This window comes from Camelus bactrianus, chromosome 2, assembly GCF_048773025.1.
Source record: "Camelus bactrianus isolate YW-2024 breed Bactrian camel chromosome 2, ASM4877302v1, whole genome shotgun sequence".
In the NCBI taxonomy this organism is placed as follows: Eukaryota; Metazoa; Chordata; class Mammalia; order Artiodactyla; family Camelidae; genus Camelus; species Camelus bactrianus.
The window spans coordinates 15,374,054-15,401,129 of NC_133540.1; the positions used below are offsets into that span (position 1 = coordinate 15,374,054).

The following is a 27,076-nucleotide window of genomic DNA, read 5'->3' on the forward strand; positions in this document are numbered from 1 at the left end:
TGTTGATGAAGTCCTTTGAAGCACAGAAGTGTTTAATTTTACTGAAGTCCATTTCACTTGATATATTTTCTTTTGTTGTTTGTGCTTTTGCTGTCATATCTTAGAAGTATTTGTACTTCAAAATCCTGAAGATTTTCTCATTGTTCATTTTCTAAAAGTTTTATAATATCAGGTCTGTGATTTATTTTGAGTTAATTTTCATAAATGGTGTTAAGATAAAAGTTCAGTTTTCTTTCTTTCCAGGTGTATGTTCAGGTGTCCCAGCATCATTTCTGTAAAAATTACTTTTTTCCCGTTGGATTGTCATGGAACCTTTACGAAAAATTAACTGGCTACATGTAAGAGTTTGTTTATGGACTCTCAGTTCTTTTCTCTCAATCTATTTGTGTGTCCTTTATGCAAGTACCACACTGTATGGATTACCATTTTGTTACTGAGTTTTGAATTTGGAAACTTCAAAACTTTGTTCTTTTTCAAGATTGTTTTGACTATTCTGGGTATCTTGCATTTCCATAGTTTTAGGAACAGTTTGCTCATTTGTCCCAAAAAGCCAGATTTGCATTGAATCTATAGGTCATTTTGAGGACAAATGCCATCCTAACAATGATAAGGCTTCTGATCCATGAACACAGAAGAGCTTTCCATTTATTTTAGGTCATTTTTAACTTCTATCAGTAGTATTTTAGTTTTCAATATACAAGTTTCAGACATTTTCCTCAGTATTCCACATATTTTTCTTAATATTCCTAAGTATTTTATTCTTTTTGATGCTATTGTAAATGAAAATGTTTCCTACATTTTATTTTTAGATTATTCACTGCTGTTGTATAGAAATATAATTACTTTTTTATATATCGATTTGTGTCTTACAATTTTGGTCAAACTATGATGTTAATTCTAATAGTTTTTTTTTCTCTCTCTCTCTCTCTTTTTTCTTTGTGGATTCCTTGTGATTTCAATGTATAATATGTCATCTGGAATTGAAATAGTTTTATTTCTTTCTTTCTAATCTAGAGGCTTTATTTTCTTTGTCTGTTTGCTTTGACTAGAACCTCTAGTACAATGTTGATTTTGGGAGGAAATAATTCAGTCTTTCACCATTATGTATGATCTTTGCTCCAGGTTTTTCATAGATGTTCTCTGTCAAGTTGAGGAAGTTCTCTTCTATTCCTAGTTTTTATCTATTATTCTATTAATATGGCATATTACATGAATTGACTTTTGTATGTTGAAGTGCCTTTGCATACCTGGATACATCCCACTGAATTGTGGTCTATTTTATATGTTAATGGATTGGATTTGCTTTTATTCTGTTGAGGACTTTTGCATTTATATCCATAAGAGATAGTCTTTAGTTTTCTTGTGATGCCTTTGTCTGGTTTTGGTATCAGTGTGATACTCGTGTCATTGAATGAATTGGGAAGTGTGCCCACCTCTTTATTTTTAGACGAGTTTGTGAAGCATTTTTTTGTTTGTTTGTTTTTTGTTTTTGTTTTTTCTTTAAGTAGTTGATGGAATTCACCAGCAAAGCCATACTGGCCTAGCATTTCCTTGTGGGAATGTTTTGGATTACTGTTTCAGTCACTACTTATTGTAGGATTATTTGAGTTTTCTATCTCTCCTTGAATTAGATTTAGTCACATATCCTTCTAGGAATTTATCCATTTCATCTAGATTATCTCATTTATTGGCTATACAAGTATTCATGGTATTCCCTTATATTCCTTGTTATTTTTGTTAGGGCAGTAGTGACATCCTTCCTTTCATTTCTCATCTTAGTAATTTGAACCTTCTCTTTTTTTCTTCAGTACTAGCTAAAAATTTGTCAATTTTCTTGATCTTTTCAAAGAACCAACTTTTCTTTTTGTTGATTATTCTCTGTTCTTCATCTATTCTCTATTCCATTTATTTCTGCCTTTACTATTTTGATTAGAATATTTAATTCATTTACATTAATGTAATTTCTTATCAGGTTGAAGTTACATCTGCTATCTGTTTTCTATATGACTTTTTATTTCCCCAATGCTCTATTACTACACTTTTTTGTACAAAGTAGGCATTTTCAAGTGTGCCATTATAATTTGTTGTTTATTTTATCTTTTTCTTCTCCTCCTCCTCCTCCTCTTCCTCCTCCTCCTTCTCCTCCATTGCCCTGGAGATTATTATTAACATATTGTTTTAAAGCAATCTAGTTCACATGAATGCCAACTTAATTTCAATAGTACACAAAAACTTTGCTTTGATATCAATCTTTTCCCTCCCCCTCCTCATGCTGTCACTGTCATACAAGTTACACCTTTATGCATTTATAAGTGCATCTACACTGTTTCATAAGTATTGTTTTATGTAGTTGTCTTTTACATCAAATAGAAGAAAACACGTACATGTAATACTGTATCTATACTGTTTTATTTTCTTACTCATGTAGTAGTGCTCTTTGTTTTTCAGGTGAGTGTCTTTTCATTTACACCTGCTGGACTATCCTTAGTATTTCTTGTAGGGCAGGCCTGCTAGCAATTGATCCTTTCAGATTTTGTAGGAGTGTGTTAATTTCTTCTTTTTTTTTTTTTTTTTGAAGAATCATTTTGTTGGCTATAAAATACTTGGTGACAGTATTTTCCTTTTATCACTTTGACGATACCATCCCACTGCCTTCTGGTCTCCATGGTTTTTGATGAGAAATCAACTGTCTTACTGAGGAGCCTTTGAATATGTTGAGCCTCTTTTCTCTTTCTGCTGTCAAGATTCTTTGTTCTTCTCTTTTGACACACTTAGTCTGATGTGCCTATTTTCGATGTCTCTACATTCATACCACGTGGAGTTTGTTGAGCTGCTGGGATGAACAAATTAATGTTTTCATCAAATTTGGGAAGTTTTCAGCCATTATTTCTTTATATACTTTTTCTACCCCTTTTTTTCTCTCCTTCCTTCTGGCGCTCACATTATATGTGTATTGGTATTGTTGATGGTGTCCAACCTATCTCTGACACAGTGTTCATTTTTTTTCATTCCTTTTTCTTTCTGTTCCACAGACTGGATAATCTCAGTAGTTTTAAATTAACTGACTTTTTCTTCAACAAGTTCATATCTACAGAGAAATCTCTTATTGAATTTTTCATTTTAGTCATTATATTTGTATCTCTAGAATGTCCAGTTGGTTTTTAATGTAAATTTTATCTATTGATATTCTCTGTACAATGAGATGTTCACATACTTAAATTCTTTAGGCATGGTTTCGGTTAGCTCTTTGATCATATGTGTAATTCCTTATTTATGTCTTTGTCTAGTAAGTCCAGTGTCTGGGTTTCCTCAGGGAGTTTCTATTGACTACTTTCTCCCCTGTGTTATGGCCAAACTTTTCTGTTTCTTTGTACATCTTGTAATTTTCTGTTGAAAACTGGACATTTAAAATATTACAATATGGCAGATCTGAAAGCCAGATTTTCCTCATCTCCAGGGTTTATCATTGTTTCCATTGTCATTGCTGCTGCAGATATTTATTTAGTTACTTTCCTGAACAAATTCTGTAAAGTCTGTATTCTTGATCATGCATGGCCATGAGATCTGTATGTGTGCAGAAAGCCTAGTTGTCATCACTGTAATAATGATTGGACAGTGAATTCTTTCAATGCCTGGAGCCAATCGTTTGAGCTGTTGCCAGGTGGCTGTGTGCCTGCGTGCTGAGGGATGCCCTCAGCACCGGCAGGCAGTCTGCAGCTATTCTGTAGCCTTTAGTTCTTGCTTATGCAGAACCTCAAGTTCAGCCAGAGTTGAAGGCTTAAGATTTTCTCAGATCTTTCCTTGCCATATGCCACACATGTGTACGGACTTCTACAATTCTCAGAAATTTTTGGAGCTATTTAACCCTACCTCCACCCCCAGAAAGTCTCAATAGTCAATTTTGCCTTCTAAGTTTCCTAGTCAGCATCTAATTAGCCTGTACTGGTACCACTGCCTCATGCAGTTGTAAAGTTACTCACTGCTGATTGTTTTCCACAAACACTCTGGGGACAGGCTGTTTGCACAGCATGAGTTTGAGATAGGTGAATTAGTGACAGCTCTCTGGGGGCGGATTTTTTGGGTAACTTCAAATCACTTCTGCCCCTTCCTTGATTGTGAGACTGTTGCTTTTAAAGGCCACCATTTAGGTGAGGATACGGGGATGGGGGTAGTTCAAGTTACGATATGACAAAACTGACTATCTTTATGGAGATTTAGCTGTTATTTTTTCTCAAATAAACATTCCCCTTATTGCTGGAAGCCTTGGTTAAATTTCCAGAGTTCTGCAGAGGTTAATTTTAACCAATTTTGCCATTGTCATTGCTTAACAGAGGAGTAAGTTTTCCAAGATTTTTACTCAGATATTGTAGAAGTGTATCCCATTTGCATTTGTTTTTAACTGAGTTACTTGCAAGAGTAACTAATTCTACAGTTCCAGCCCCATTCACATAAGAGTCCATCTGCATGGCTTCTCCTACAGGGAGAAGTGTGCAACCTGTTGTCCGTTTGTTGTTTTACTTATTAAAGTGTAGGGGTTTTTAAGAATATGCTCATGAATAGCCCTTTGTCATTTTTACACGTTACAAATCTTCCACTAGTCTGTGGCTATTTTTTTCCCTTTCTTTTAGTTGTTTTAATGAAGTTCTCAGTTTTAAGGATTTTCAGTATAGCAATATGTGGATGCTGATTACACGGGTGAGGCATTTAACTACTGTCTAAACCTCAGTCTTTGCTCTGATTCACTGTCTAGAACATCTGAACATATCTACTGAACCCCATATACCAATGGACACTGACAGTCCTAATTAAAAAAATGCTTTTTAAGTAAAGCAAAAAATATTATCTTTGACACTGGAAAAGACAAATTTCAAATTTACTAGCTGATCTTGTTTTCTGTGATCATTAGCTACATCATGTTTATAGAGCCGAGAGGCATATTGAGCTACTGATTTTATTTCATCGGATTTTAGAATGTAGAACACATTTCAGGCCCACTTATAGCACCATATGTGTATCTTTAAGGATATGTACATATGATGATGTCTTTATTATAAGTACCTTATTTTATTTTAAGTACCAACTGCTGTGAACCTCATTAAGGAAACCTTGGAACTGCGGGACTGAAATTTTTCACACCACCACCATCCCGTAGCATCTCTTTTGCACTTAGATGTTGTGTGGCAGAGTATTTTTCTGCTCCCTAGGAATGATCAATGTTGAAGGGGGAAAAAAAACCCTCCTCTAATTAATAAAGTCCAAATCACATATTTATCTGAACAATGGCCACCATTTTAGTCCACACCAATCCATCTACTCATACTGACTCAGAGTCCTTAACACAGACAATCCACAACTGTAGTCAGGGTCCTCAGCCCACGTTGTATCCCCTCCCCATTCTTTGTTGATTCTGACCTACTTTTGTCCAACACGTCCTGCCAGCCTCTTCGCTACCTTACTGCAGTTTTTAATTTTTACCTTTGAGTCCCAGGCTGTGCCTAGTGATTTCCAGAGAAACGCCAGACACCTGGCTCATCAGGAGGGGTGGGGAGGATTTCAGGAAGCTATTACCAAAACTCACTTGCAGATCAGTAAGTGGCTGTTGTGAGCATTCCTTCTAGATCTCTGCCAGGCCCGCTGCATCCACCCCAGCAAAATAACGTAGCTCCTCTACCCACCTTTGCCTCCATTCATCTGGGTTTCTGCTTTAAGTGACACTCAGAAGCTGCTGATGGGCATTATATATATATATATTTTTTATTTGAAGTATAGTCAGTTACAATGTGTCAATTTCTGATGTACAGCACAATGTTCCAGTCATTCATATACACATATATATGTATGAATTCCTTTCCATATTATTTTTCATTAAAAGTTATTACAAGATATTAAATATAGTTCCCTGTGCTATACAGAAGAAATTTAGTTTTTTTTGCTATTTTTATATATAGTAGTTAATATTTGTAAATCTCAATCTCTGATGGGCATTTTTAAAGCCATATCTGGAACCCTTGCTGCAGAAGAGTCTGAGAAATATATTTGCAACCTCATAGCATTTTGGTTAGGAAGTTGGAATAAAGGCTGAGCTGGCTCACCTAACTTGTCTGCCTTTGTGAGTAAAGAGGTCTGGAGATTCAAGGCCCAATGAAATGTCCCAGCCCTTCAGTAGCAAACTCTTAAAGCAACCAAAATGCTCCCATCTGCCAGAGCATGACTTGTCCTTAGATACTGCTGGCCATAACCACCAACGCTGTCTAATGCATCGTCTTCATCTGGTGCACACTTTCTTTAGATGTCTAATATCCTGATTAAGAGGACAAGCTGGTTTGGATTCCCAAGGTCACAGGCAGCCTTCTGCCTGACTTTGATGTATATATGTTCATTGAAGAGTCCTCTCTCAGATCAGCTAGAGCTGCCCGGTGTGTGGCTTGCCAGAGAATGTGGGTATATTGCTCCCCACCAGAGTCCTACCAGTTGTTTTATTGCAGGAAGAGAGAGAGCAAAAGAGACAGAACAGAAATTTCTTGTCCAGCCTCAAGCACAGTCACCCCTGCCCAGGGCCCTTGCTCTGGGACACGAAGAAGTACAGGTCAGCATCGACGTGGCCCTGGTGTACTCCAAAACATGGTGTGGTTTTACTGGGCTATCTGTGTCTTTCATGGACCCTGCAAAATTCTCCCCATTTGTGAAATGGGGTACTAAGGAACTCCCACCCATGCCTGTAGCTCCCAGGGTTTCCACCCTTATGGGTTTTGAGGATTTGCTGGCAATTCATTCTTTTACACCAGGTCATTTCTCAGTTACACGGCAGTCCTGTGACTTCCTCATCAGAACTACTCCTTAAGTTCGGGATTCAGTGAAAGATGCCATTCATGTTCAGGGAGGAGGAGGAAGACAGCACAGATCAGAATTTCTGTTTTGCTTTTTTTGTTTTTGTTGTTTTCATAAGCCGTCTCCAGTTGTCAAATAGACCCTGAGCAAATGAATGACTGTTACACTCCCATTTGAAGGATGAGGAAAATGACACTCAGGGAGAGGAGGCAAATATCCTGAGGTTCCAAAGACAAAAAGGGATGAGCACAGAATAAGATCCCTGCAAATTTCTTGGCTGTCATCAGCCTTTAGGTCAGTGACAGAGTGCCGTGTGTAGTAGTAAAGTTGTAGCGTGCATTTAGAAGGTTGCAGATATTCTTGTTTTAGTTGATACAATCACACTGTTTTGTCTGGGACTCTGAAAAAGAGAAATGGGTTAGAAAATGTTGGTTTCTCATCCTTGGTCCTTCCTCACCCTCACCCGTCTCATGAGATCAGTACTCATTCATTTCATCCCTGCCCACCTGTAGGTGATAAAGCATAGCATGATTTTCATGTCCTGCTTCACTGAATCTTGTGAAATTAGGTGTTTGAAGATAGGAAGTCATGAAAGGAAGCTGCTTTTTTTAAATAAAGTGCAGTAATTTTCTTAGCAGTGTAGGAAATTGAGGATTTTCTTCATTGAAAATCAATAGAGATTTCAAGAATATCTGTATTTCTGATGTGTAGATTAAAATGACAAAATCTAGAGGGATTACATAAACACAAGGATGATACAAAAAGTATCTTTAAAGAGCTTTCCTAAGACTGGGCTTGTAAAGAGACTGTTAGTTGACAGAGACCCTCTTCTCACCCATAGTCCCTCTCCTTAGGTTGCAAAGGGCCAGCGTTTCCCCTGTGTGCAGTCCTGGTGCTTCAAGTGAGTTGTGGGGTAGGGCGGTGCACATGGTGCTGCCTTCAGTTTGTCCACCCTAAGTAACCTCTAACAGTCAAGGGGCGAGTGTGTTGTAACGGCATGAACCATGCGCCATGCTCTCCGGGGTGTGTGCCCATCTCAGCTCATCCCAGCTCAGGTGATGGCAGAGCAGAGAGTGGTGGCAAGAGGTCAGCCATGAGTAGCAGGGAGCACCTGTAGTCAGCTGGGACCCAAGAGGCTAGGAGTTCCAGGTGGAAATCCCAGGACTTCCCACAGCTCATTCATTCAGCTAATACTTCTCCAGCACCTGTGATGTGCTGGTGCTTCCTTTGTGAACAGAACCAAATCCTTGTCCTCCTGAAGTTGATGTTCTAGTGGAAATAAGAAATGATACACACAGGAGCAGATCCTGGTCAGGACACATGAGTGCTGTCTATTTTGGAGTGCACAAGGTGAGATCCTTTGGGAAGGAATGTATGATACAGGAAAATGTGGGGGAGAGGATGGCCATATCCCAGGTCGTATTTGGGTCCCTGGGATGCACCTCACCATGTGTGGGTCCTTGGTTTGCCCAGCAACGAATTCGAGAGCCACAGTTCAGGAAAAGTAGATTTATTCAGAGAGATATATACACCATAGACAGAGTGGGCTGTTTCAGAAGGCAACAGAAAGGCCATGAGGCATGGGGGTTGGGTGCTCCAGTTTAAAGTAAAAGTAGATACACACTCCACAGACAGTGTGTGGGCTGTCTATCTCAGCAGAGAGAGCAACCACGAGGTGTGGGATTGTTAGATTTTATGCACTCAGTATCTTCATATGCTAATAAGTGGGAGGAATATTCCAACTGCTTTGGGAAAGGTGTTGGGATTCCCAGAAATTGGGCCACCACTCACCCTTTGACATTTTATGGTCAGCCTTGAACCTGTCCTGGGACCTGTGTGAGTGCCATTTAACATCCTGCTGTATTTCGGTGAGTGTGTATTGAAGCTCAAGATCTACTGGGAGTTGACTTTTCCACCATCTTGGTGCTAAAGGCTGTGCCATTCCTTTATTGGATTTGCCCGACCCCTTCCTTCCTTTCTCATGAGGGAGCTCTGGACTGATTGCACAATTGCAGAGCAGGGGACACAGTGGAAAGAACTTCATAAGTGGAAGGTGGAAGGCAGTGTTTTCAGTAGAATTCTCAAGTCAATTACAAAGTAACGGTCTTCTTTTTGCTGGGGGTACATGGTGTCACATGAGGGAACTGTGAGCCTTGGATACTGTAGTGAGTGGGTGGCTCACTGTGTATACTGTGTTGCTTCTTAGGTGGCCCGAGGACAGTTGGCTTATAGGTGACCCATTCCATCAAGCAGGGGTCTCTTTGGGGATTTTCTGCATGTGAGGGTAACATGGGTCACTTGGGGGGCAGGACCAGCCAGTCACAGCTTGGTCCACAGTCACCTAGTGCCCTCAAGGCTTTCACCCCATGGATGCATCACCTCCCCCTGGATGGGGACAAGGGCACAAGTGGTGGGGCAGCTTCTCAGTGGTGGAGGCATTGCTCTCCAGACCCAACACTCAACAGTGTGGACCCCTGGTGTTGGCCACAGTCTTGGCTAGATGAGGCTGTTCGGTAGCTGAGCTCATGAGACGTGGGTGCCATGCTTCCATTCTCACCAAGAGCTCTAGTTTCGAAGGTTCTCGTCAGACAGCCACAAATACTCCATAGCCCATAAACAAAGAACAGTCTCCTTCAATCGGGGAAGGGCACACAGAAGGAGAACGGATGATCCCGAGAGCAGGAGAGGACAAATCCGTCCTGCCATCAGGGATCTGACAGACGAGCCAGCTCAGTTCCTCTTACTAGTTGTTTACTTGGAGGATCTGGGGTATTTGGGTGACCTGCAAGTGTCAGGAAATAGTACACGAGGGCTTTGTAGATTTTCTGGTCCGGTGTTTACTCACCCCATTGTAGCTGTCGTGTAAGGAAACAAAACTTGTTGGACAACAGGCCATGGCCTCTGCTCCCTGGTGGAGCCAGGAGATTACAATATTAAGTACGACTGCGGGGGCATCATTTCTATGTTGAGAGGCCAGATGGCCTTACATAACTCTCATGCTGGATGTCTAAGTTGCAGAGGGAAACTGGATTCCATCCAGCTCTCCAGCCAAGGAGGATACCAGAAGTGGCCTCCGCCAACAACTGTGAGCTCTTTGCCTCCACTGACAGCAGCATCTATAGCAAAAAGCTGGGCTGCCACCTGCGTTTCCGTGTAAACATCCGAGTACCCACAGCAATGGCCTCGTGAGGGTTGGTGTGCCCAAGGAAGCGGTGTGTGAGATGGAGGGAGCAGTGCCGGGGTCAGACACCGGGCGGGCAGGCAGGCAGTGACGACATCTGTGCAGCTCAGGGCCCATGGAACTGAGCCAAAGGGAGGCGGGTTTTGGAGCAGGGAACCTGGGCAGTGCCGTGTTATTCGTAAGAAGATCCTGGGCTCTGGATCCACGAAGTCATTGGCTTGATTCCAGACACTAACCTTCATCTTGGGCAAATGTTTGAAGCTTTCTGTGACTCTGTTTCTTGGTGTCCCAAATGGGGACAATAGTAGCAATTACCTCTGAGAGTCAGGAGTGCCTTTATAGTTGTCATTTCATTACGCTCACAGCAGCCCACGAGCACGGTTCTAGGTCCCCCAGTTTACACGTGGCAGACCGGTAACCTTTTAATCAGTAATCACGCAGCTAAGAATGGTCAGAACGAGCATTTGAATTTGATCCCTTTGTCCAGATTATTTCTATTCTCACCCAGTATTACTGGAAAAGTAGTAAACTCAGAAGAAACACTGCTGGGAAGTGGGTGCTTGAAACATGTTTGTCATTGGGGAGTGTTGAGTTCACGTTCCTCACAGCCCATCCGAGGCTCCCTGCATCTCCGGCTGCCCTTGCTGGGGTCTGCAGGGCTCTGGGAAGCTTCTCCTTGATCTCTACCCCAAGGCTCTCTGCTCTCTACAGATTGATTCTCAACCCTGACTGCTCAGTAGAGCTAATGTCTAAAAACAAAAAAATGGTGGGGAGGGTATGGCTCAGTGGCTGAGCACTTGCTTAGCATGCAAGAGGTCCTGGGTTCAATTCCAAGTACCTGCATTAAAATAAATAAATCTAACTCCCCCCCAAAAAAAGGAAAGTATTTAAAAAACAATAAACAGTACAAAGGCCCCATACCAGGCTGGGACGCACTATGTTTTAAAGGCTCCCAGATGCTTCCCATGTGCAGGACGGTGAGAGCTACCCCTCTACATCTCTTCTCGTGAGCTTGTCCACTCACAACCATTAGCCTCTTGAAGCAGGAAAACTACTTGGCTCAGCCTAGAACTTTCTCCCGATTTCTAGACTTTTATTTGCCTATTGGACATCTCTCCACAGGCACCCAGCCAGAACTGAATCAGTTGTCTCCGCTCACGACTTGCTCCTCTTCCTGCCCTTCTTGTTTTAGGAAATGGCACTATAATTTAGGACACTGCCAAAGCCAGAAAGCTGGCCGGCATCTTTGACCTCTTCCTGCCCTTCCATCACATCTGTGGCCAATCCGTCCACCTGCTGAAATGTTTTCTTCTCTCTCCTCCTAGCGGGGCCTCAGCAGGCCTTCACATGAACCTGCCAATAGGTCTCCCTGCCTCTATCTTTTTTCTTTCTAGATCACTTTGCATGTCTCCTTTACCTTGGAGGCACACAGAGTCCTGTGTGATGTGCACCTGTGATCTCTCCACCTGGTTGCCTCACCTGCCTCCCACACCCTGTTCTCACTTCTAGACTATTTGCAGTTCCTGGAAGTGACCTGGCTCTCTTTGGCCTCCCTCCTTTGCATGTGCAGCTCCCCAGGGAGAAATGGCCTTAACATTATAACTTCACCTGATCACTTCTAGGGCATCTCAGAACTCACCACAGTGGTTCCCTCCTCTGGGAGAGCGTTGGCTACAGTTCCGGCTCTGCCCCGAGCACCCACTGCTGACTGTTATCCAAGCCGTCTTAACAAGCCTCCTCAGCCATCATTTCATGATGAGTCCTGTGCACCTAGGAGCTCCCGGAAGCAGGGACTGTGTCTTTTTTCTCTTTATTCTCAGAGCATGGTAGAGACTCAGGTATAATGGTGGAGGGAACACTGGTTATTCTGGAATTTCTCTAGAGTTAGGGCCTAGGGGTAACAGTCTGGTTGGAAGAAGGGCTTAGGGGATTTACCCTGAAGCCACATTTTTCAATAAACATTTCATGTTGTTTTTGTCTACTATTTGAAGTTACGAGTCTTAAAACAGATTGACGATTTCTAAAAATTACTTTACCGAAGATTGAGGAAAATGGCAGTTTTCCATATTTAAGAATATTATTTTAATTTTGTGTGACTGGGGTGGTGCAAAATAGAAATGCAAGGGTTACTAAAGCATTGTTATCCCCTTCCCCACCCTCAGGTCCTTTGGACAGAAGAGACAGGGATGTGAGGAGAAGGCTTGGAGGGTGGACCGTGCACTGCTTTTAAATTGTGACAGTTAATTTTACTTTTTTTTAATTTTCTTTTTTAATGGAGGTACTGGGGTTGAACCCAGGACCTTGTACATGCTTAGCACGTGCTCTACCACTGAGCTATACCCATCCCCCTGATATTTGTGTTTTTAGTGGGCATAATGTGCTGGTAGCAGGTACTTTAGCATCAGACACAGTCACCTGCGTCTGACCATCACGTTAATAACTTTTTCTTGAGCTAGAGAGCTAGTCTGTTTCCAAAAGTTCAATAAATAATCTACATTTTCTTTTTTCTTAAAAAAAGGCATTAACTCATGTTTCTCTTTAGTATCGCCTATAAATAAATGTGATTTTATTAACCGTTTACCAAAGTGTTAACGGTAATAAATATTAAGTACTGGTTTCTGAAGCATCAGTCATCACTGAAGATCCACATTCTGCTGTTCTCTCTCTCTGTTAGTCACCTTACTTCTGGAGTTCTGGAAGCGGTGCCAGGCAGAACTTGAGTAAAAATGGGACACGTTTGAACAGGAAGAACAAGTCCAGCCAGAATAGGAGGCGCGGTGTCCCCACGTGGAGACAGATGAGATTACCCAGGAAAAGCGGGCGCTGTTTAGATGCACTTTAGTCTGTTTACTTCTGGGCTTGTCAGCCTTGGCTGCATGTTGGAATCACCAGGGGACCTTAAAAAATGTTGGTGCCTGGATTCCATCACTGCTAACTCGGATGGTACTTAGTGGCCTTTGGTGCATTCTGGCATAGGGAAGTTTTTAAAGCTCCTCTGGTTATTCTAATGTGCAGCCAAGTTGAAGGAGCACTGACTGGAATGGTGTACACAGAAGAGAAGTGTGGTCCTTCATTCATAGTAACAGTAAAAAGGGGGAAAAGAAAAAGTCTTGTATAAGTGTATAAGAAAAGAGGCATTGACTTTTATCCTTTCATAACACCAATAAATAAATGCAAAATATAAATTAGCTGCTATGACATAGATGTAGGAGGAAAGACACATTGGTTTTTATTGTTGACTCCCATTTTTTCACATGTGCCTTCATTATTGCCGCCTCCTTTTCATCGTAGACTAGGTGCCCCTTTGTCTTTAACTAAGTCCCGGTCACTGCTCCCACTTCCGGTTGGGATGTGCACAAAGCAGCATGACTCTCATCCTAAAGTCAGAGAAAGGTTAGGAGAAGCAGGGAAACATTTGTTGAGATGCCATCAGTGTTTGAGCAGTGTTTGAGCTAGGCATTTTATATAATTGGAAATGTAAATTTATTGCTGCCACTCCTGCTGCAAAATTAAAAAAATAAAACTATATATCTTTGTATCAACGTTCCAGAGCTATGAAAAGATGATTTTTTGAGTCATCTGTATTATTGCTTCTTTCCATCAGCTGAGATAATTTAGAGCTGATGGTACTTGCAGTCAGCAGCAGCAGGACAGTATGTTGTGAACATGAATAACTCTTGGAAAGAAAATGCTTTTACTAGGAGCATCTGAAAATGTCTCCAACTATAGATTTAATAAATTGAATCACAGATCTACAGAATGTTGGCACTGAAAAGTTCTGGAGGGAGCAGGTAAAACTCCTCTTTTTATAAATGGAAAAAAATGAGGTTCAGCTACCAATAGAAAGTGACATTTGTCTTTTACAATGTAATAAGCTTCTAATAATCCCCATTATGAATATTTCCCATTGTTTACAACTGAAGATGGGGGTCAAAGCATATGTTGGTAAAAGACTGTACATTCAGAGTTGAAAGCTGAAACTTAGACAAAATTAGATGTTCATAATGCTTTTGAGTCCTGAAAAACAAAAACGTATCATATTGGCAGCATACAAAAAATACTGAATAAAAGTTTTTTGGTCATTTAAACTGCCAATTTTAAATTTAAAATTGCCAGCTAATAAGTTTAAATTTTCATTAGAACATGCTTGTTGAAAAATTGAAGATGAAAACTCATTTCACTTTATCGTACTTCCTTTTTTAAAAAATTGCCTAATATTTTTTTGTTTAGTTTTTTAATTGAAGCATTTTACTTTACTTGCGAAAGTATGCTCCATTGTTTAGAGAGCCCAGCGTTGTGGTAGTTGGGAATGAAGTTGGGAATGAAGTTGCCTAAATTCATATTTGAACACAGCAGCTAGCTTCCTGAGTGATCTTGGACAACTTAACTTCTCTGTGCCATAGTTTCCTATAAAATAAGAATAAGAGGGTTGCTTCTTCATGACTGTGGCAATGACGGGTCGAAGTAATGTACAGAATCTACTTGGAAGACTTCCTGGCACAGAGGAAGGGCCATGTACTTAGGGACAGCTATTATTATACTATATCTGTTTTTATAATCCAGGTAAACCTTGATTCTTACTGATTTCATCTCTTAAAAATATTCGAAATATAAACTCTAAAATGTAAACTCTAAAACTTCATAGTTGTAGCTAATTAACACATAAAGCTCAACCAAGAAACACACAGTGGAGACCAGTTAGCTGCCGACACCTGTGAAACATTCTGTCCTGCACGGACTCTATGCTGTCACTACCGTCACTTCTGAAATCTAAGGCAAGCTCAGGCCTCGTCAGGTACCCAGACCCCCAAGCTCAGACCATGGCAGGGAAATAGTTTACTGTTCACATATGCATTTTCAAAAAATAGTATTAAAATGAACACTGTACGTATTTTGTTGTTTGTTTGACATCGTTAACGGAAAAGAAAAGAACAAAAAAAAAGGAAAAAACCCATGCAATTACAAATAATGAGGCTGTCTGAAAATTATTTTTTTTAAATTATGTTTAGGATTTATTGACCAATTAGGAGAAAAGTCATTTCATTGGTGTAATCCCTTGATTGACTTAACTTGTTTTTTTAATTAGGAAGAAGAGAGTTTTCCATTTACCACCTGGGGAAAGTTTATACATATAACCCTTTGTGCAAGTGCTCTTTTTCTGGGTAAGAACCTGCCACAGACTTTTTAAAATCTAATGTGAAATCCTGAGAAAACTGAAAATCAAGCTGGGAACTATGAAGTCTCATAGAGAAAACTTTTTCCAGAGAACATCTGAGCCAATGCAGGGCGCCACTCTGGAGGTTCCACAGTCTCTTCTGCTCACAGTGCTTCCCCCTATTCTTTTCACCTCATTTGTTCAAATCAGATCAGTGGTTTAGGATTCTCCAGGGTCTGATCAAGAGACCAGATGGAGGCATTAAGATTTCTAAAATTTTCCAAGAGTAACAACCAAGGTAAAATGTCTAAGAATAACCTAAGATAAGGATAGTAGGAACTATCAAAAAATAAAAGTAAAAACTACTGAAAGATATAAAAGATGCTTTAATCACATGATTCTAGATTAAAAGATCATATCTCCAAAATATCAGAAGTTATAAAATTGATTTGGGGTTTATTGTGAATAAAATCATATTTGTAATATAATAATTAATAAGATAATGAGACTTTTAGTAGTTCAAGAATAGCCAGATTAGAAAATAGGACAGGAAGTCCAGATATGGGCTCTGATATCAATAATAATTTAATATAAGAGATGGAAGGCATTACAAATCAGGGAGATAAGTAAAGGTTATTCAGTGAATGGAACACTCGTTAGCTACTTGGGGGGAAAAGAAAAGATTGAAATCATACAGTGAACCATATATTGTTATAAATTCCAGAAACATTTAAAAAGTAACACAATTAGAAAAAAACTAGAAATAAATATGGATGTTTACACAAACTCTAGATGAACAGTAAGTTTCTGAGGAAAGTATACAAAGATTTCCATGCATCAGAAGCATCCTAATTTTAAACAAAACACCAGAGGATGTTATTTGTTTACAAATCCAACAAGGGGCTAATTCCTTCAATACATAGAGAGTTCAGATCACTTCAAAGGTAACATCAAAAAATCTCAGGAGCATAGAAGGCAGAGAAAAGGAACACACATTCACAAAGAAAAATAGATGTCACACTCCAATGGTAATTCACTCAGTGCACATCAAAATGAAGTAGTTTTCCACCTCTCAAGTGACACAGCTCTGTTTATGAGGATGAAATGCCAGTGATCACCAATCCCATGCCTAGGTTACTGGATATTTTTTGTGAACTATGGTTGATTTACAATGCTGTGTTAATTTCTGGTGTACTCCTAAAGCTTTCTTAGAAAGCAGTCTGGCAGTTGATATCAAGAGTCAAAAATATTCCTATGTTTTAATCAACTAATTCAGCTTTGAAAAACTTTTAATCAGGAAGTATTTCAAAATGGCAGGGAAAAGTCAGTATGGATGCAAGTCACAGACATACTTTTATATGTATATATATATATATATAAAATCTCAGCCAAAATATTCTTCCAAACGTTCACAAAGTAGAATAGTTTGCAGCCATGAAAAAGTGTGTCTATGAAAATATTTTATGACATGTCAAAGTGTTACACTTACGATAGGCTTGAGAATAAAATTAATACATAAAATGATTTGTAATATACAAACAATGTACCCTTCTGAAGGAATTATGTCTATAGGTAGAAGCATTTTCCTTATTTTATTTTTTATTCATTTTCAGAGTTGGAGTCCTTTCATTGTAGGTGACAAAATCAATTTCCAATGTGTTTAAACAACACCCAAAATTGGGGATGCATGGGATTTATTGGTTTCTGTAAATGAAAACCTCAGATCTGAGGTCTAGCTTCAGTCAAGGAGAGATACTGTAGCCCAGATGATGTCAAGGGCTGGTCTTGTCCTGTCTTCATTCTGTGTCCAATGATGTCTCAGCATGCTGCTTGTAGGCACTCAGCATCCCAGATCATCCATCCAAACCAAGAGAGGTCTCTTTTGGCAGCTTCCTCTCTTGATAGAGGAAGCTTATCATTCACATGGGCACAAGCACGTATCTCCTCACATAATAGTGGCTCTTACTGGGTTATTTGCCAATTCTCCAATCATGTGTGAGGCCAATAAAATGAGGGGTATTATTTGTCTTAAACCAACTGAGATCTACCTCTGGTGCTTCAGAAAGAGTTGGTTAATCGAGCTTAAATCACAGGACTATAAAGAAAAGGGAGGTTATTTATCTTAAAGCAAATTCTGGGCCCTCTTCTAAGACTGGGGACAGATCCAGGACAACAGTTCTGTCCAGTACTGAGTACTTTCAAATTATCTTTAATGAGAAAATGTTAAAATTATGATCAGAAAAGATGATAAATAAGAAGAAACTTGAGGAAGGAGAATGGAAAGCTTTCCTGTTTCATAAGAAATATTGAACCCATGAAGTGCTTGGAAGAAAAATGGAAATGTGTCAAGTTTGTAAAAGTTCTGAAATGAATTACAATTGATTTCACAGACCATGTAGTAGACAGTGCTCTACAGTTAATGTGTCTTTGGGCTCTTTGAGTATTTCAGTTCTTTCACTTAATAGTTGCTTCATTTGGGGCAAATTGCATCATCTCCATGTGGCTCTATTTCCTCATCTGTAAAAGAGATATAATATTACCTTCCCAACAGGGTGATTGTGAGGATTTAGAAAAATAGATGTGTGCTGAAGCAATAGTAAGCATTTAAAGAATCTTAACTATTAAGTTTACTTAATACATAATTAAAAATTATTATGCAGACTTTTTAAAAATGCATAGTATTTAAATAGCCTATATGTGCTGTACAAGAGAGGAAGGCTTAATATACCTTGTATAATACATTTTTCACAGCCTTAACTAATTTTCACATTTAATCACACACACACCAAAAAGTTATTCCTTTCACAATCATGAAGACTTACTGTGAAGAAAAGGATGATGAAAGAGAGTAGAGGAGAAAATAAAATGCTTTCTCTACAAAGTGATGGCTTAAAAACAAAGAAAAACACCTTTTTAAGACTTTGGTCACCATATTCATAGCTAATACTTAGGTATAGTTTTTCACATGCCTGTGGTTAATGTTCTAATTGTTTTCACAATTAGTAAATCATTGACTCATCACAATAGTCCTATAAATTGCTATTATTATTGCCCCATTATATGGGTGAGGAGATTGAAGCCCCTAGAAGTTAAGAAATTTGCACAAGGCCCCACAGCTAGCATCGGAGCTGGGATCCAGATGCAGGAGTGTGGCTCCAGGAGGGGCTTGTAAACACTCCATCTGCTCTCCCCTGCAGGTGCAAGCCAGCCTCCCGCTGTTACTGTAAATAACATGATGTGGTTCACCTAGTCTTGAAATTCAGATTCTTTGTAGCTTTCTCTCTGGGGCAGCCATCAGGAGCAGCCAGGGACCCTGAGTACATGCTTCTGGACTATGACCAATAAGGTAGATGGAAGGAAAACAGTTTAAAAATGGTACCTTTAATGTGCATTCTTCAGTGGGCAGAAAAATACCTGCCTAGTGAGGAACTGAAGCCTTACCAGCCACGTGCAAATTATGCTTCAGACACTCCCGTTGCCCTTGAGTCCACACAGTCAGAACTACAATGGATCAGGGACATGAATCTTGTGCAAATGCAGGGAGTAGGAGTACCTGCCATTTTAAGATCTCAAGGAGTATGAAAAGCATGTGAAGCTTTCATCAGCAGAGACCTGCAGTCACTTCCACTATTTCCCTCAGGGCATGTCCACAGCTTCACTTGTCCTATTAAGAATGAAGATGACAGCTAGCACCTGCTGACCCCTGAATCAGTGATAGGTTCTCCCTTGAAAGGAAGCATATCCCCTTCATGGGTTGCAACTAGTTCATAACCTAAATAATTCTATAGATATAGAAGGGATACTTTCATTGGTTCTGCTATCACAGACTTGTCTCCAAAAGAACATGCCACCAGTTACTCCATTTTCAGCCATTTAAAGATATACTTAACAGGCTTCCTTCTTTAGTGCAGTTTTAGGTTTACAGAAAAATTCACAGAAAGTGGAGTTCCCATATATTCCTTATGCCCTGCACACAGCTGCTCCTGCTGTCAGCATGTTACATTAGTGGATGCACTCATTCTTTTTGACATCCTTCATTCCTCCTCCCCTAAAATTTAACATGCCGGATATTCACGTCTCTTGTGGCATTTACATGCGATTTACATCACTTCTCAGGTTTATGTGAGGTTTACAGCACGTGCATGTTTTCTGTTTAAGCGTAGATTGGGGGCAAGTTTTCTGTGTAAAAATATGATCATTAGTGAGCCTTATGCTGCTGGGCTTTTGGGTTGTCAGGTCCTGTTGACCATTGCTTCAGTTATTGGGATCATTGTCTACCGACTTTCAGTGTTCATTGTATTTTCAGCAGAACTTCCCAAGAACCTGAATGGAAGAGACCCAATCCAGAAGTACCTGACTGTGCAGGTGGGCCACGCCCATCACTGCTTCCCTCATCAGTTTTAACATCATCGTGACCCTGAACGCCATATATGAGAAAGTGGCAATCAAGATGACTGAGTCTGTTAAGCTCCTTCTGCAGCTGAGGTCATTTCTACACCAGTTTTAGAACCAGGTCAAAACAGAGACTTTATCTTTTAGGCACTTCAATTCCAGTACATTACAGTCTTTAGAAAACTTCAAGTGTAAACGTATTTTCTCTAGCCTATATGAGAAGTGAATTAGCTGCAGCTTTGCATTAGTAAAAGGGATAAAGAAAGCTTTAGAATGTCCAAGCTCTGTGTAAATATGTCAGTGCTTAATAATAATTTCAATTACATTAGATCATGTACCCTATTGTTGAAAGTAAGTAGTCTCTCTATTGCAAATAAGTGGAAGAGGGTCGTGGTTCCAGTGGCAGATTTGCTTGTGCGTTACTGAGAGGACAAGTAATCACACTATTATGTGTCCTCCCCCCATGCTGTTCCTGTTAGTGTAGCTCCATTCTCATCAGCTGTGGCTTCTATAACAAATGTTTCTTCTCTCTGGCTTGTATCCCAGCCAGCGGCTTAGGGGCCCTAGTTAACTGCTTCCCACACACTGCATGTGGCTGGGTTGTTCTCCCAGTTGTCTGCTCAGTGGTCATCTTCTGAAAACACTAAGACCAATTCAAATTTTGAACTAGGAGGATGTTTTATGTTCCCCAAATGCTTCTAGCAAGTTGCCCCGTGTTTTGTTTGTTTTCTTCAATAGTCCTACCTTCCTGCCGTTCAGGGAGACAAGAGAATTTCTCTTAGCAGGATGTTTAGAAGTAGCTTTCTTTCAACTTACACCTGACAGAGGACAGTTCTTGCCCATTGGATACTGTTGTGCTTATAAATTTTAAGGAATGGGTGACTTTGTTTTTTTTTTGCCTTGTGTGATATTGCATTCATAGTGGGAGAAACTCTTACAACAGTGTGTACAGTTGGAATTAACATAGTAACTATTTTAAGGAATTCAAAACAGCTTATATGAAAAAAGTGTGGATTGTGTATATATATATATATACATATTTAGCTTGTTAACTCATGTGTCCGTGGCTTTGATTATGGTCTCAAAGCTGTTCACAGTTTTACAGACTTAACTTTTCTTTATTCTAGCTGCAGAGATCCCAAGGACCAGACTGACTGTGGGAACAACCTAGCCATGAAGTTGTTCTTCTTCCAGTTTGTCAAATACTACTCCTCGTGTTTCTACATCACATTCTTTAATGGCAGATTTGTGATTTATCCTGGAGATCTGGTGTATTGTCTGTGAAAATACAGAAATGAAGACGTGTGAATACAGCTTTGTGTTCGGACAGTCTAACCTGTTTCATATTTTCTCTTAGTTGCCCAATGAAGAGTGTCTTTACTCTCTGTTCCTTAGATTTTTTTAGGCATAAAATAATGACTTTATTTCATGTTAGAGCTATCTAAAATTTAAATGAGATTTTCTTTCTAATATTCCAGTGTGACCCAGGTGGCTGTCTCCTTGAACTGATGATGCAGCTGACAATAATCATGGGAGGACAGTCCATCTGGAATAACATACAAGAGGTGTTACTTCCGTGAGTACTAAGTCATGTGATCTTGGGGTGAGAACGGCCCACCCATCCAAGTAATTTTCCTGCATGCCCATCTCTAAAACAGGGGAGACTCTCTGCTTATTAAAGCTCTGCAGATAAGATGATCCAGCCAACAGTGTAAACATACCTCCTGTTTAATAATTATGTTTAAATTCCTTCCTTTTTATGTTTAAATTAAATCCTCAAGTGCTATAGTTTCTGCTTATTAGCCCATCACTGGGGACTGACTGATCATAGCCCGTTGAGAGATGGCCCTTTTTGGGGCCATGAACTAAGTTTTCCCACAACTTCCCGCAACTTTCTCCTCCTTTTATACATGCATTTAAAAATCCATAACAGGAATTTGTTGAGTGCCTAGTATGTGTTAGTCACTGTATTAAATGTTGTACATATATGTGTGTGTGTGTGTACAATTTAATCACCCAAACAATCCTTATTCTTATCTTCCTTTTCAAATGAAGATCCTGTGGCTTAAAGAGGGTAAATGATTTGCCCAAGTTCTCATTGCCAATAAGAGACCACTGTGGGACTCAGATGTAAGACCCTATCTCATGGAATTCATGTTCTTCTAAGAACAGAGAATCTCTTGGTGTCCTAAGGCACAGGGCTACATAATGTTTTAAGAGACACTTGTCTAAAATAATAACTACAGAGGTTTTGACTTACTGTTCTCTTCCTAAAAATGAGAAAAGCAGATGTTAGCAAAGGTCACACTGTCCTTTGGATTTTCACATAAGCCCTATCCCATATCAAAGTGGACATTCCAGTGTTATCTGCAATTTCTGAACATTTCAAGGAGCTTAGTGTATTCACTTTCTGTTGTAACAAGTATCCCCAAATGACATGGTAGTAGGAAGAAAAAAGAAATAGTCTCCACTAAATAACACAAATTTAACCTTGTAGGGTTCTTGAACGCAGGAGCCTGCTGAAGTCAAAATATTGGCACGGCTGTTTCTGAAGGCCTCAGGGGAAACTGTATCTTTGACTTTTCTGGCTTCCAGAGGCCACCTACGTCTCTTGGCCTGTGACCTCTTTTCCTTCTCTCAAGGTCAGCATGGTTGTGTGCCTCTGACTCTGATCCTGTGGTCAAATCTCCTCTCCTCTCTCCCCTCTTCTGTCTCCCTCTTCCTACTTTAATGACCCTGGTGATTACAATGGGCTCACCTCTATAATCCAGCTCGTCTCTCTTAGAGAAGGCTGGTTAGCAACGTTAACCGCATCTGAAATCATAGACCCCCTTTGCAAGGGAAACTGACCTCTTCCTATTTTCTGGTGATAAGGACATAGACATATTGGGGGGGAACATTTTTCTGCCCACCACACTAAGCTTTTTAAGATAATTTCTGGCTTTGAGTTTCTGTCCTCATGAAACTGTTGATCTCTCTTCTGTCTTGCCTTCCACAAAATCATTTTGCTCCTGGCCAACCTAACTGCATTGCTCACCACTCTCTGTGGTGTCCCCCAAAACCAATTACACAAGCAATTCTTACTGTTGTTTGGAGCATGGAGGAGAAACTCAAACAACTTGAATTTTGAAATAAAAACCTCCATCATTTTAAAATCTTCCATGCCAGTATAAAAAAAATTATTTTTTAACTTCATTTTTTAATTTTTAAACTATTTTAAACTTTGTAACTTTTTTTAAACTTTACTTTTTTTCTTATCATCCTTCATTGTAAGCTCCAGAAACCTGCTATTCTGTCCACCGCATCCAAGTTCCCTTTCACTGTTTCTCCTCCCTTCCCTAACTTTCCTTCACTCTCCCTTATTACCAATTTTCTGTCCATTCTCTTTATAGGGCAGTTAAATTATTTTTTCTTTCCTTCTTTCTGTTTTTGCAGAGTGAACACATTTGTGTGTCAGTGTGTCCTTCCACATTTCTTCACAAGGTCTTCATCTTTCAGCTTCAGGATGGATTACTGTGGTCTGTCTCTAAACAAAGGCATTTCCCTTGTCCCCCAGCTCACCATGCCCCTCAAAAAAAAGATTCTGATCTTTGCTGTGAAATGAATCTTTTTTTTCCCTACTGTGCAGTAGACAACTCTTACCCTGAGCTCACAGTCAGATTTCTCCAGAGGAGTAAAAGTAGCTCATGTGCAAATAATACTACTTTTCTCTGTGAAAAGAAATAGATCAGATAGAGGAAATACTTAACTCAGATTACTCAAAAGCATTTCCTGAAGGAAATAGGTTAATTATTTAACACTAAATTTTGTTGAATCTGGTTATCAGTGAGCTATTTTTACCAATCAAGAAGGATATATTTCCTAAATTGGTACTGAGCAATTCATGTGAAATGAAACTTGCTCACATTAACTAGTTTAAAGTAAAGGATGCATTATAGTATCTGTGGTCTGTTTATACCTTCGCTTAAGTAAGCACATTGTTGTAGGTTCCAGTGAGCTGAACTTTGCCTACATGTATTTCTACTCTGGGCTAAAATATTTAGGGAAAATATTTTGAATTATGTTTCCATTTTTGAATACCAGAAATTCTGAATGGTAGCCAAGTTTGAGGGTGGCTTGTGTTTTCCTCACTGCCTCTTCTCTTTGTATAAGGTGCCAGTTTCCTTCTTAATTTTTCATATAAAATCCTAACATACTAAAGATCTATCAATTACTCTTGCTGCCCCAAAACTATACCCATCCTCAAAAATACATAGGAAGGGAAAAGAAAACTTATCAAAGTTAGTGACTATTTTCATGCTATTTAAATATGTCTAAAGGAACATAATGAAATGAATTTTACCATATCTCACCTGCCTCCACCCCCCAATCCCATGTGGGTTTGTTGAGTAGGATTCTGGGAGCAAATGAAGAAGGACAGTGATGCCGTGATCCAGGCTCCCTCTGGGGTCTCCCCAGCACTTGGATCGGCACTTGGTATAAAGTAGGTCTCAGTCCGAGCCAGCTGAGTGAGTGAGTGACCCACAGGCATCGAATGAGTAACATCAGTGAATTAACAGCATTCTTTGTAGGACTCAGAGAATAAGCTGAGTGTCCTATGGCCTTCCCAGCCTCACGTACTATTTTGATGTTGGGGTCATTTCTGGGAATGTTATTCTGTACTTGACAAAAGTCTAGTACAATTCCAGGGTTAAGTAACTTGCCCTAGGGAAATTTTATGATAAAATATTAAGAAAAATGGTTAAATGCCCAACATGACATAGCACTGTCCTTTGGTGTTTAGATAATGTATGGCTGTAATTTTCTTACTTTATATGCTTTCTACATTTTCCACCGTGTGTACGCACTACTATATAGTAAGAAAATGCAAATATTTAAAAGAGAAAATCTCTCTTCTCCAGATATGATTTGGTTAGAGGATGAGTCAGATAGATATATTAAGAGAATCTTAAATACATGTGTCCATAATTCACTCTTTAAATCCAGGAACAGGAAACTCAGGAATGAAATAGATTAAGAGAATCAAAGATACTTGTATTCAAGATTAGCAAGTAGGAGTGTCCTCAAAAGAAAAGGTGATTATCTATAATTCAGGGATTAAATGTGATAATGAACGTACAAAGACAACATGAAGTAGAAAATGCCACGTGGGAAGCACTGAGTAAAGGGCAATTTACCATGATTATGCCAATATGTGTGGTCAATTCCCAAACAAATTATTGTGTAACCCCTGCTAGAGGGAGAAAGCTTCCAGCCTTGGCTGGAGAGTGGGGAGGATCCAGTGTCTGTATTTTTTAAAATGTCTACAGTTGTTTCTCATGTGCAAATTGGTATCCCTGCATGAGAACCATAAACCAACAGAAAACCCAAAAGACCGAGGACAATGATGGGTTGCCGACAGCCCAAGCTTTTCTGCCACAGAAGAGTGGTTCCAGTCAGGAAGACTGAGCAAGAGGCTCAGAGTCTTAGCTAAGGACAAGCAAGTCGGGACTTCTAATACGACCTAATGTCATCGATGGGGGAGGGCAGTTCAGCACAAGAAGGGAGCACCAGGTGAGTTAACATGGAAGTTACATCCTGGATCCAAACCGTGATGGATTTGGGTCCCGGAGGGTTAAAGCCCTGCTTCCGTTGGGCATGGACCGCATTCCACAAAAGGCTGAGACAGGAATTATGAGGCAGAGAAAAATTCCCCCAGGGGACTCCCGAGTCTGGGTGCCTGGAAGGGTGATGGACGAGCGCGGTCCCAGCTCCACCCGCACCGCAGGGCTCCGAGTGGCTGTGGAGCTGTGCGCTCCCGGCCGGACCTCAGACCTGACTGCAGTGCTCCGGGCTGCGGCCTGGGGAGCGGCGTCAGGAGCAGGCTGTCCCCGTCATTCTCGTAGGTGCTGCAGTGACCGCCACCCCGGTGGCCACGGCGTTCCCAAGCCAAGGGTCTAAGTGACTTCAACCTTATTTACAGGTGACCACAGCTGGTTAGCCTGTGTTGCTCAAAAAGAAGATCCCATATGGGGTTTTGATGTGTTAGGGGGTTTGCTAATACCTGGCCTGCTTTGAATCGTTTCATCTTGACAGCAGCCTGGGCAGTCGAAGTTTCACCTCCCAATTTTATTTCAACATTTTTTGTTGAAAGTATAGTTGGTGTAAAATATTGTGTTAATTCTTGGTATACAGCATAGTGATTCACATATACATACATATATATATATATATATATATTCCTTGTCATATACTTTTCCACTATAGGCTATTAAAAGTTATTGAATGTAGTTCCCTGTGCTATACAGTAGGATCTTGTTTGAAACAAAAATTACTAAACAAAGTAACAAAGGAAGCAGACTAAACCTATCCATGTATACGGCACAGTTGAGTTTATCTCAGGATTTAAATGTGGTTTTGAGCTCCAGGATCTCTTTATCAACTTATCATATGTAAAGTGCCTGTGGAACACTTCTCAGAAAAATGTTTAAAAATCATAAGATTTAGAGAATAAAGAAGGAAGATAATTATACTGAAAAGCAGGTATCAAAATATAGAAATGGGCATTTGTGATACAATATTATCTGAATTATTGGAAGGACGTGTTGAATAAGAGGATCCAGTGGTGGGTCTACTGACCGCAACATTCTGCCACAGCAGTGAGTGTAAATCAACTTCTGAGATCTGCAACAATTGCATTTTGAATGTAAATAAAGCTAAATAACAAATAAGCCATGAAGTGTGGATTCAGATTCAGGGGTATCTCGAGTCCATATCCCCACCCCCTCACAGAGCTCCCTGCTCTTCCCCTAATGTCATTGAAAGAATTGGGGAAAGTTTGTGAAGCGAAGGGCATGTTCCATTGCAAAGAAATCTCGTAGCAACCCTGGGAGCATGGCCAGGGAAAGGTTAACGCTGAGATCAGAGGCAGTGGGAAACCTAGCAGGGGAAGCTCTTTACAAGTCACATCATATACTCTGTGTGTGTCCACGTGTGTGTGCATACAGACGTGTGGGCATGTATGATGTATACACCTGCCTTTCGTGTGAAGACGCCTCACTGTCCAAATTTGAAATCCATCCAAACGTGCAGTGCAGTCAGCCGAAGCTCCGCCAGATGCTAAGTTGTCTGTTGTTGCTCTGTCTCTTCTGCTGAACTCCACGAGTAAACCACGCGCCAGCTGTTGCTTTCAGGAACAACAGCTCTGTAGTCTACAGGTCCATGCCTTGTTTCACTGAAAACTCCGAATTCCTTTCAGGACAAATTGCCATTTGAAAAAGGGGGAAGCATTCAGTTGTCCCACAATCCTCTGAGTGAGGAAAAAATTTAACCTTAGAGACAGCTCTGTGGGACAACATCCAGAAGGGTGCAGAGCACTGGGCTGCGAGTCGAGGCTGTTTCTTTCAAGCTCTGCACTGAATTTGAGGTGGCATGTCACTTCTTTGGCCCTTGATTTGTTCAGCTGAAATTAGGGTCTTGGACCTGTTCGATCCAACGGTAGAGTATCACTTTTCTGCTCAGTGATCCTCCATGGTTCCACA

The 27,076-nt window shown here is 40.2% G+C and overlaps 1 long non-coding RNA gene across 8 annotated transcripts in view; it reads left to right on the top strand.

The window, feature by feature from the left end:
- Positions 1-27,076, top strand: part of LOC141579548 (uncharacterized) — a 65,512-nt gene that overhangs the window by 27,153 nt on the left and 11,283 nt on the right. For all 8 annotated transcript variants that reach the window (XR_012511118.1, XR_012511127.1, XR_012511122.1 and 5 more), the window contains one exon: positions 21,035-21,132. This is a non-coding gene — a long non-coding RNA (uncharacterized LOC141579548). The remainder of the gene's footprint in view (positions 1-21,034; positions 21,133-27,076) is intronic.